The sequence below is a fragment of the Vigna umbellata genome, chromosome 1 (assembly GCF_029865625.1).
Source record: "Vigna umbellata cultivar VRB3 chromosome 1, Vumbellata_1.0, whole genome shotgun sequence".
In the NCBI taxonomy this organism is placed as follows: Eukaryota; Viridiplantae; Streptophyta; class Magnoliopsida; order Fabales; family Fabaceae; genus Vigna; species Vigna umbellata.
The window spans coordinates 57,025,630-57,036,861 of record NC_142165.1 but is presented as its reverse complement, the minus strand read 5'-3'; the positions used below and the strand labels follow the sequence as shown (position 1 = coordinate 57,036,861).

At 33.1% G+C, this 11,232-nt stretch overlaps 2 long non-coding RNA genes across 3 annotated transcripts; one reads left to right on the top strand and one right to left on the bottom strand.

Annotated features, from left to right (window-relative positions):
• Positions 1-992: 992 nt before the first annotated feature.
• On the top strand, positions 993-4,540 carry LOC148205859 (uncharacterized). The gene is made up of 2 exons (XR_015783385.1): positions 993-1,801; positions 4,145-4,540. It is a non-coding gene; the product is annotated as an uncharacterized LOC148205859 (long non-coding RNA).
• A 612-nt stretch (positions 4,541-5,152) lies between these two features.
• On the bottom strand, positions 5,153-11,232 carry LOC148205858 (uncharacterized). 2 transcript variants are annotated; one of them, XR_015785809.1, is made up of 7 exons: positions 10,964-11,232; positions 10,716-10,842; positions 10,223-10,254; positions 10,049-10,122; positions 6,370-6,433; positions 5,926-6,115; positions 5,153-5,842 (listed from the first exon to the last, which is right to left on the bottom strand). It is a non-coding gene; the product is annotated as an uncharacterized LOC148205858 (long non-coding RNA). The 2 variants fall into 2 exon arrangements; XR_015785807.1 differs by having other exon boundaries at positions 10,716-11,232.

Sequence of the window (11,232 nt, the reverse complement as noted above, 5' to 3'; positions counted from 1 at the left end):
GTATATAAATTATATACGGAAATTATATACGGATTTATCCGTATATAATTTATATACGGATTTATCCGTATATAAGTTATATACGGATTTATCCATATATAAGTTATATACGGATTTATCCGTATATAAATTACATACGGAAATTATATACGGATTTATCCGTCTATAAGTTATATACGGATAAATCCGTATATAATTTTCGTATATAATTTTTGTATATAATTTCTGTATATAATTTCCGTCTATAATTTCCGTATATAACTTATATATCCGTATATAATGGTTTAAGCAGACACTACTACAGAATTGATCATAGATAGCGCTCAATAGATAGCGCTTTTTTAAATAAGCGCTATCTATTAATGCACGGAACAATAGATAGCGCTTATTTAAAAAAACGCTATCTAAACCTATGACCATAGATAGCGCTTTTAAAAAAAAAACACTCTCTATAAATAATTAATATTATCTTTTTTATTCATAATTTAAAATAAGCTAAAAGATAGCGTTTGTTTTAAAAAACGCGGTCTATTTCAACACAATAGATAGCGTTATTTGAAACAGCTGCGTGCTCTTTTACATTTCTCTTTGGGAGCTTCTTTCAAATTTTCCCTCGTTTTCTAAATTTTCAGTTTCGCTTCGTTTAGATTCATCAAACCCATTCCCTCAAATTTGACTTCGTATTTGCCCCCAAATTTCAGTTCGTATTTGCCCCCAAATTTTAAAAAACCTATCACAATATCTCCTAAATCACATTTTCGCGTTCCCTCTACAACCACATTTTCCCTCTTCACAATTCTAATTTCTCTTCCCTGCATCGCAATCTCGAATCTCTCCAGAAGCTTCTTCTCACCAAAGCCATCTTCATCGACGAAGACACGTTCTCCAAAGCCTTCCTTACCGCTGACCAAGCCCGCTCCATCAAACTGCTCTAGCAACGAGTTGAGACATTGGAGAGAGAGGTTGACTCTGCCATCACCGCTGCCGCTCGTCCTCGCTCTGAGAAACGACAAGCTGAGGCCGCTCAGAAAGTCGCCGACTTGCACGCATTGGAGAGCTGGAAAGCGTTAAAAAATGAAAGCGCAATGGTGAGACCCACTCACATGGCTTTGGCATTTTCATATTATAAAGCACTCGCTCACTCCATATACAGACATCATCACAGTGACCTTAAACGACACTGTTTCGATCCAAGATGTCAGTCACGTCACGCCAAGATCTTCTCTTGTTCCACCATGCCAAACCCTAGGCTCCACCAAGCAATGCGGGATTTATCGGGAGAGGGTTAGCGTAAAGGTGCCAAACGAAGAAAATGCTTATTTTCGTTTTCGTCGTTGTTGTCACCTTCATCTCCCTCTAGGAGTTTTGCTAGTGCCACGACCACGTTTACACGTTCACCACGACCACCTCTAGGAGTTTTTATTTAAATTGATTAATAATTTCTTTATAATAATTTAGTTATCAGTTTAATGAAGTGACAATGACTTAAGGTTTGAATTTTGAATGAGATTGGCCATGTTTAGAAAGAAGAAATTACTATTTAGATGTGAATAATGTTTGAGTTTGATCATTCTTTGTTAATGATTTCGGTGATGTTACGAATTTTTGTCAGTAATGTGTTTTGGAGATTGGTTTCTGGTTTTCTTTAACCTTTTCTTTTTCTTCTGGAGATTCATACGACAATTGAAATAGGACATCGGGAGTGAAGTTCATGGTGGCGCTTGATACCGGAAGTGACCTGTTCTGGGTACCCTGTGATTGCACAAGATGTGTTGCTACTGATAGCCCAACCTTTGCTTCGGTACGTTTTATTTTCCTTTTTTTTGTGACCGAAATGAAGTTGTTCCTATAGTATATTGTAGTTGATTATAGGGTTTTTCTCTAATTGTCTTTTTAAGGGCATGTTGCAACCAGGACACTTCTTTAAACATTGCATTGAATAAATGATTTTATTATTAGAAGAAATGTATCTAGTTAGATGTGTGTGTGGTGTAGTGGGGTTTTGGTTGATCTATTTTTCATATCGAGTGTTTTGTTGCTTTATTTGTTTTATTTGATAAAGATTTTATTTGAGTGCCTTGTGTTTACGGTGGGTTGAAATGTTGATTGAAAACTAGAATGTCATTACACATTGGGTGATTGTATGTTTTATTGAAATGTAGTGTAAATGTGAGTGGTTTGAGTCGCACTTGATGAATTATGTAATTTATGTTAAATTCCATCAAGTTTGGTGTTGATGAAATGGTAAGTAGTTTGTGTTTGGGTTCTAGAAATTTTCATTATATGCTCTGTTTGGCCTGTTCATAAACTGATTTGGGAAAAAGGTATAGTGACGTTGAATCTATCAAGTGAAAGAGAGAGAGTGGGGGAAGTGGTTCTGTGATCTTGTTGGAAGTTTAGACGTCTTAGAACTTACTAGAATTTAAGTGCAATGCTTATTAATGGGTTTGAGTCTTTTTTTTCTTATTTCCTAGATGTTTCACGTGACTATATCTTTGGTTGTTTAAGTGCAGCCAGCATATGATGCCTTTATGTTTTCCTTCGGAGGAGTTATCTGTTTGGACTAAAGTATGGTTGAAAACTAGTAATAGGTTGGCGGAAAGTGGTTACAAGTCTAATTCATAGTATGTTGATTTAAAATGAATAATCTTATTATCCGATACATGCTTAATTGAACTAGATTAGGTTGTCTTAATTTATTAAATCTAAGAATAACAGTAATCATCTTATCTTCAATCTGTTTAATAACCATAACCTCAATGTGTTTTGATATGTGTTAACTGATTTAGATTTCATAAGTTAAGTAATGGGTTAATGAATTAGGTGCATTATTTTAAAAAGTTCAGACTGTATCTCCTGGTGCATGGGGAATACAATATTTTAGTACAAAATTGGTCACAATATCTCTGCATCTTTACTATGACCGTGCATATAGGCCATGCTTCGTAGTACTGCAGATCCTTTATGTTTTTCCCTTGAATCTTTATACCAAATCATACAACTAGCCTCGAGGTGCATCATTGTTCCACTTCAACTTTTCGCTTTTTCTTTTCTTTAAAACAAAAATTCGATGGCAGAAGTGGGACAATCCTCTTCTCTTTGTTTACAATCATCTTCTCTTTGTTTATTCATTACAAGACTTTATTCTGACCAAGGCTTGGTCTTAGTCTAGTTACGGTAATAACTTTGTCCTAGTTCTAGCACCATTTCAATCAATTAAATATCTTCATTTAGTTACGGTAATAACTTTGTCCTTTAACATTTTTATATTTGTAACATACTGAATAATTACTACTGTTATACTAATAAAAGAACAATATAAAATTATTTGTTTTGATGGAGTTAAATACATTAATTAAATTTATTGAATAACTATACAAATTGGAAATTATATGAAAAATTCAATTATTTATAAATATCAATGTTAATTGTGCTTACTTGTATAATTATCCTCGAGTGAAACATTTTTAAGTGCTAGCTTTCTAATATGTGGAAGGTCAAAAACATTCTTACATTCTAGATATGCAAGTTTTGTGTCTTGTCCCCTGCTTTGTTTCTCAATTAAAAACGTTGTATTTGCAAGGATATATGTATAATTGTTACAGTTATTAGTTAATGGAGTTGGACTGAAAATTCACGTGCGGGTATGGTCTTTAATTTAAAAAAAAAATTGAATGTGTAATGATGTTAAATGCTTGATGGATGGATGTGGGGTGCTGTTGTTTAGTTAATTTTAAAGATTTTGGCATACTTTATATGTTATGTTCAAGTATTCCAGTTGTTCATATAGTTGTTGTGCATTCATTTCTAATATGTTCAAAAAACCATTGATTATGTTTAAGTGGTTTAAGGCTTTTTGAGTATTGGTTGTTGATACATACATATATCCATTACCATGGGTAATGTGCTTAACTTTATATTAAACGCTGTTGTATATTGGAATAGAGCTATTTGGATTTTCATGTGTGGGTTAAACTGATTTGGTGTATTGAGTCCAAATACTTATACATTTAATTTAGCAATTGAATGTCACGGTCTTGAATTTGATGCTGATATTTTTCAAAGGTTCTACTTTTGTTGACAGCATTTGTAATGTGATGCTTTCTGATGGGATGCCTTTACACATTGTTACATTTTTTGTCAGGATCAAAATCAATGACAATGATTGTGGATATTACGTGTGTCGATGTATAAAAGAAATTATCACATACTGTGAAGGAGGAACAATTCCAACTGATGTAAGTTATCTTCATTATCATAATTAATTTGTAGTAAAAATTTAATTGACTAATTTTATATTATCTTTTTTGTTGCAGTATTTTCATAATTGCATATATCAACCATATCGTGACAACATATTATTGAAGTTAGGGAAGAATGATGTTTACATGTAATTAGTACATGCTTATAGGTTGTTATGGTGATGTAAATGCTTATAGGTACAAGGATATATATGTTATGGTTGTATATATTGTCTTTTAAAGCAATGTCATGTCATGACACGTAGTTGACACTCAGATTATATTTTGAAATATTATTATATCAATAGTTTTTATTTATATATTGAAGTATTGTATATTCTTTTTGAAACCTTTGTTTTCATCATATTTGTTTTAATACTTTATAGTTTTTTTTGAATAATAGAACTAATAAATAACACAAGTTTGTATATAATAAAACAAATATTTTATATTTTCTTTTAAAAGATAATTTCATATTTTTTAAAATATTTTATTAAAAATTATTTTTTTTTTATAAAATTTAGACCAATAGATAGCGCTTATTTAAAACAGCGCTATCTATTGGTATCAGACAATAGATAGCGTTTATTTAAATAAGCGCTATCTATTGTCTGATACCAATAGATAACGCTTTTTTAAATAAGCGCTATCTATTGTCGGACACCAATAGATAGCGTTTTTTTTAGAAGCGCTATCTATTAATAGATAGCGCTCTCATAGATAGCGCTTTTTAAGCGTTATCTATGATAAAAAAAAGCGCTATCTATGCACTTTTTTGTAGTAGTGAGAGCTAAATATATACTCTGTATATGACAGTTTCCCATACACAATATACAAACAGACCTGGACATTATAGTGAACATTCACAATTGATATAAGCAATCCTAGACATTATACATTGCACATTGACATATAAATCCATAAAGCTTTTCAGATACACTTAATCCATAAAGGAAACATTGTATATGAATACATAAATAATGTTGACATCATTATAAGTGCAAGAATAAACATCAGGTAAGTTCATAAACGGATTGTGATTGTGGTTCTAAATAAGTTCAACAATAATGGAAATAAGTTCTATAAAATGCCTAATAATGCATATAATCATTTCCATCTTCTGGTTGTTCATCTATTGGTTGTTGGTGTGGTGGTTGCTGTTCTGGAGGTTGCTGTTCTGGTTGGACATCATTGGGTACTTCATTTTGAACTTGAGGATTTTGAAGGTTTAAAAAGTCTTGTGCAGCTGCGGCTGCTGAAGGCGGAAGGAATGGCAGGAGGACGCCAATAAAGCCTTCAAACTTTTGAAGCTGCTGACCATATTGTTGTAACTGCGATTTCAGATTAACAATTTCTTCTAAATTTTGTTGTTGAGCAGAAGAAGATGCATGTGTCTGATGGATGTAACTATCGACACAGTCATCTTGGGAAGTGACATTTCCAATGCCATATACGCGTCCCTTGTATTTTCCACCAGCAGCCTCTAACCAACGTCGGTTTCTCAATCTTTCCTCCTCCGCAAGGTCTAGAGGAGAAGATGTTGAGACACCAACAGATGCAGTCTCAGATCTTATTTGAGAAAATTTTGCAACAAATTGTTCCTGTTAAATGAATAAATATTAATATTAAACATGAGGTTTAAAAACCGAAATTTTATAATGTGATACAGTTAGTACAAACTTACATGGGTCCGCCTAGACCTTTCGTCCACAAATTCCCCTGTTGATTGACGAATATGTGTCTACTGAAATATTTCATCAACATGCACAGACCGACCAAGCTCCTGTGAATACAAAAGACTCTTTCAAAGCACCTCTTCCTCTATGACACCTATCGTACAACCATGCACGATTTGGTGGAGAACGATTCATGTTCTGTACATAAATCGATTACAAAACAATTAGCCAATGCTTAATATACGTCTCTATATTATGACACGTACCCTAACAAATGGCTTCCTAAAGAATAACCTAAATTAGCCAATGTTTGATGTGTTTAATTGTTTAGCTAAATAATTTTAATTAAAAAATCAACATTTAGAGAAGTAAATAACCCTCCTAATATGTTACATACAATTGCATAAGCATACATTTGCAAAAGGACAATTATTTGAAGGTTTAGGTCTTACTAGGAGCTTTGGTTGATTGTCAAAATAAGCTTGTTCTATACTGGATTGCAGGTACCGAGTGCAACTACAAAAGAAAGAACATCACATATCAATTTATAATAAAGTAATAGAGGAGCAGTCAACTACAAAATTCTTAAGTCTAGGTAGGCTAAAATGTGCTTAATGAGTCAAAACATGTAAAATGCATGGAATTGGGTAATTCGGGGTTCATACATCATTAAAGAAAGATAATAAAATGGTCAAAACAGTACTGGAATAAGAGAAATGTAAAATCAGTGGTGATACCAAATTTGAGAGCAAACTAGTCAAAACTAGTGTTAACATCAAATGGGTTTTCTCCTAAGTTTAATTCTGATATATTGAAGGTTATATTTGGATGATTTTATGATTATTACATGCTTAATATGATGCTAATTACATGCTAAAATGCAGAATTGGATAGAATGTGTAATGAATAAGAAAGGCCTAATTATATAGACGTATGTGAACCTAGAAAACAACTTAATCGGTCAAATTCTGTAAAATGACTTAAAATTGTTTAAACATGATACCAACATGAATCTAACATTAAACAAAAATGTTTGAATAATAAAATCCCTACTGGAATTAACAAAACAGAAAAAGTCATTGGAAAGTGGATGAACAAGTTTTAAAGTAAGAACACCAAGGTAGTTATGCATATGTTTGCAATTTGGGTCTGAATGTTTAGTAATGCCTAAATGCATGATCTTAATAGCTAACATGTTTAGTATGATCTTTCTAAAATAAAGAATATATCACAAAAATAAAGCAGAATAAAATTTCTAAATTGGCACGTCAAATTAATTAAAATGTAAAAGGTTTTACAGACATCCCTTCCCCTTTCCTGCTTTTTATTTTCTATTATATTTTATAATTCTAATGTGTCCAAAATGAGAGTTAAATTGCTCCAATAAACCAATGAAGTTGCTTCCTAGCTACTTTGCTGCACCATCACTACGGGAGAGAATTATGCATTGTCCAATCAATGCATTAAAAAAATCATCTATACTGTCTTTTCAATGCCAAAAGTATATATATATATATATATATATATATATATATATATATATATATATATACTAACTAATCATTCATCTGATTAACATCATCACAACCAATTCAAGAATCACTCTCTGATATCTTTTTTCTCATACCAATTCTTCCTATGTTACTTTTCCTACATTCTCAACAAGGGATCCACACCTTTCATTCCACTAAAATACTAAGCATATGCTAAAAGCTCCTCGACGTATTTCTCTTTCTTCTTTTCTTTTACTTAACACCTAAAATAATATTATAAAAACACGTAACACTTAATATAATATAATAAATATAATATACTTATATATATACGTATGTTTGATAGCTTTTGTTACGTAATTCTAAGCAACCCTCCCTTTTATTTTAAATTTTCTTTTCTTTCATTTTACAAAAGCCAAAACCCACCTCCCTTATATTTTCTTCTTTCGCTGATGCATACCAAAACCTAATATAACATATTATATTAATATTAAGTTACGTAACTCCCTTTCTCTTATACATATATATCCATACTATAACATATTATAACTCTTAGACATTATTGTTGAGTTGTTATATTATATAGAGGTTGCAGACACAACAATTTTCTTAGTCCTCACATTTTGCAAGAATTCTCATTGTATTCAAATTGAGAAAAAGGTATCTTTTATATAAAACTTTGTATAACTGAATAGCTGTTACAAAACCAACAGAAAAAAAAACAAAAAAAATAAACTATAACTGCTTACGTCAACTATTAGAAAAACAGAAACTAAAAGGGAAATATCTAGTAATAATCCCCGTCAAGTTGGGCAGTGAAGTTCACAAATTCCCAACTTGGTAACAAAAATGTCAAAAGAGGTGTGATGAATAGGTTTAGTGAAAGCGTCAGCAAGCTAGGCTTAGGTAAAAATAAGAAGTAGGTAAATTAAGCCTTGTTGAATTTTGTCGAGAATAACATGGCCAAAGCTCTATATTCAATTGCAGAGGAAGAACAGGAAACAGTAGTCTGCTTCTTTGATTTCCAAGAGATCAATGAAGAGTCAACAAAAACTGAAAAGCCAATGATAGACCTTCTGGTATCCAAATAGCAAGCTCATCTGAATTGGCAAAGGCCGAGAGTCTAAGGTCTGATGAAGCAAAGAAGAATAAGCCATGAGCAGGGGATCCATTGAGGTAATGAAAGATTCTTTGAGCAGCATTGTAATAAGTATCAAGAGGTTTGCATAGAAATTGGCTGAGTTTGTTGTACACATAATCAATATCTTGCTTGATGATGGTGAGATGCAAAAGTTTGCCAACTAACTGCCAGTAACCAGCAGCATTAGATAAAAGTTGTCCATGATTTGCTTGAAGTTTAATAGAAGAATCAGAAGGAGTGTTAGTAGGTTTAGAACCAACCAAACCACTGTCATTGAGAAGTTCAAGACTATATTTTCTCTGATTCATGTGAATTCCAGATTTGGACCTTGCAATTTCAAGACCGAGAAAGTACCTTAAAGATCCTAGGTCTTTGATTTTAAATTTGGTATCTAAGATGTGCTTAAGATGATTAATTTCTGCCATATCATTGCTAATTAAAACAATATCATCCACCTAAACAAATAATGCAGTAAAAGAAGTAGAAGCAGATTTGACAAACAAAGCTTGATCTACAGAACATTATTCGTAAATAAGAGAAAGAAGAGTAGCAGATAAGGTACTATGCCATTGTCAACAAAGGGGAAGTAAACTAGGAGGAGGGACAATGTAAACCTCCTCATGAAGCTCTCCATGAAGGAAAACATTGTTGACATCCAGTTTCTCCCAAAACCATCCTTTAATAGCTGCCATAGCAAGGGAAAATATGTAGTAATAAGTTTATTGATACTGTCTAAGAAGCAATGATTCTTACTCTTTATCTTTTCTAGTATGCCAACTTTCAACAAAGTAGATTTTGGAATGAGTAAACTCTTGAATAGAGAAAAGAGGCTATGTAGTCTCAACACAAACCTTTTAACATTACTCCATATAACCACGGGAAGAAAAATTAAGGGCAGGGAATATATTCTTGATATCGTAAAGTAAACAAAAAAATTCAAGATTACAGAATAGATTAAATAAAAACACAAAAGGATTGAAACTATGTTCTCTGTAATTTGGTGTAGCTTTTTATGATTGCAGTGCCACAAGAGGAAGACTATATCTGCCACAAGATGAATTGGCAACAGCTAGGCTTTTAGATGATGACATTTTCCTGGGTAAAGTTATAGATAAACCTAGTAAATTCATGAAGGGACAGATAAAGAGGACAAGGATGTTTTTTGATGAGGCAGAGAAAGGAGTTGCAGAGCTAAACCCTGCTAGCAGGTGGCTAGTGTGGGCATCCACAAATTCCTAAACAAAAACAAATTCAATAATTTGCCATTTTAGAGTTTAACGGAATATTATCTTTCCGTCTTGTCAATGAAGTAATTCCTTGATAGTACAAATTAACAAAGATGAGGAAGAGCTTGAGCTTCCTTTCTTTGATCAAGCTACAATTACCCAAAGCAACTTATGGCTTCTCAATTAACAATGTATATGGTAATCACATCAAAACCATTAAACTATATACAATAGCTATTTACTCATTAAACAAAACATAATAACTACTTACCCTTTTGTGGTGCTTTCCTTTTTCAATCCCAAAAGCTTCCTCCACTTATCTTACCCTTCAAATACTTTGCAGTCCTATATCACACAAATCCAACCAGAGAAAACCATATCAAACATATATATAATTAATAATATAAATTATATGTTATAGTCCTTAAAGATTGCGTAAACATACCTTAACACGCCTCTGAATGTTCACTCAATGTCCTAAAAATGCACCAAAGTATGGATTCAGGTTTCATACCTCACCGAGAATAAAGAAAGAGATTGGTTTCAAGTTTTCATTTCAAGATTGGTGCTATATTTTTACAAAATGGGTACGTAATAAGTGAATGATGCTGTGGGAACATTAGCTGAAACATGGGTTTGTTAAATTTAGTTAGTTGAAAACCTCCATTACAAAGAAAAATGAAAAATATTCATCAACGACCACAAGACATTTCCCAGGTATAGGTGAAAATCCATTCATCATGTACTTAATCTAATGGCATTAAGAAATTATCTCAATATAAGAATCCAATAATAACTGAATGGTTCACCTGAGCAAAAGATGGAATAAATGATTATGGGCATGGTCAAAGATGATCTCTATGACCACGGTAGTGTTTGAGATATTGGGTTTGGACCTACTTGGGACATCCTTTTACGAGGGAAAGGAACTCACTCACCTTTGGTTCCTTCACTAAGGGCCTTCGCAACTTCAAATGGTATGTCTCAGTCCTGCATACCACTGACAATCTTCTTAAACCGCCAAACACTAGCCTCAATTGATGTTTCCTAACACTCCAACCACAGCTTGCGAGACCAACCACAAATGTGTCAAATAAAACAAAAAAAAATACAATATTAGGGCTTGCGATTTTCACCAGTTAACGATTTCATCGAATACTAAGCATTAGGATTAGGGTTTACTTACCAGATGGAGATACTCCTTCAACGTTCAACTACGGCACCCGACCGAACAACGAAATTGCTTGGTGAACGCCACAACACGACGGACAGCTCAATACAGAGAGAGGAGACAGAAGCAGAGCACGACAGACAGCAACAATGAAGAGGGTTGGAGAGAGGGACAGGGAGAGCGAAGACGGCTCGAGAGAGGGATGGCGAGAGCGAAGACGGCTCGAGAGAGAAAGGACTCGAGGGTTTGAGAGAGAGACAAAGATGGCTCGAGGGTTCGACACA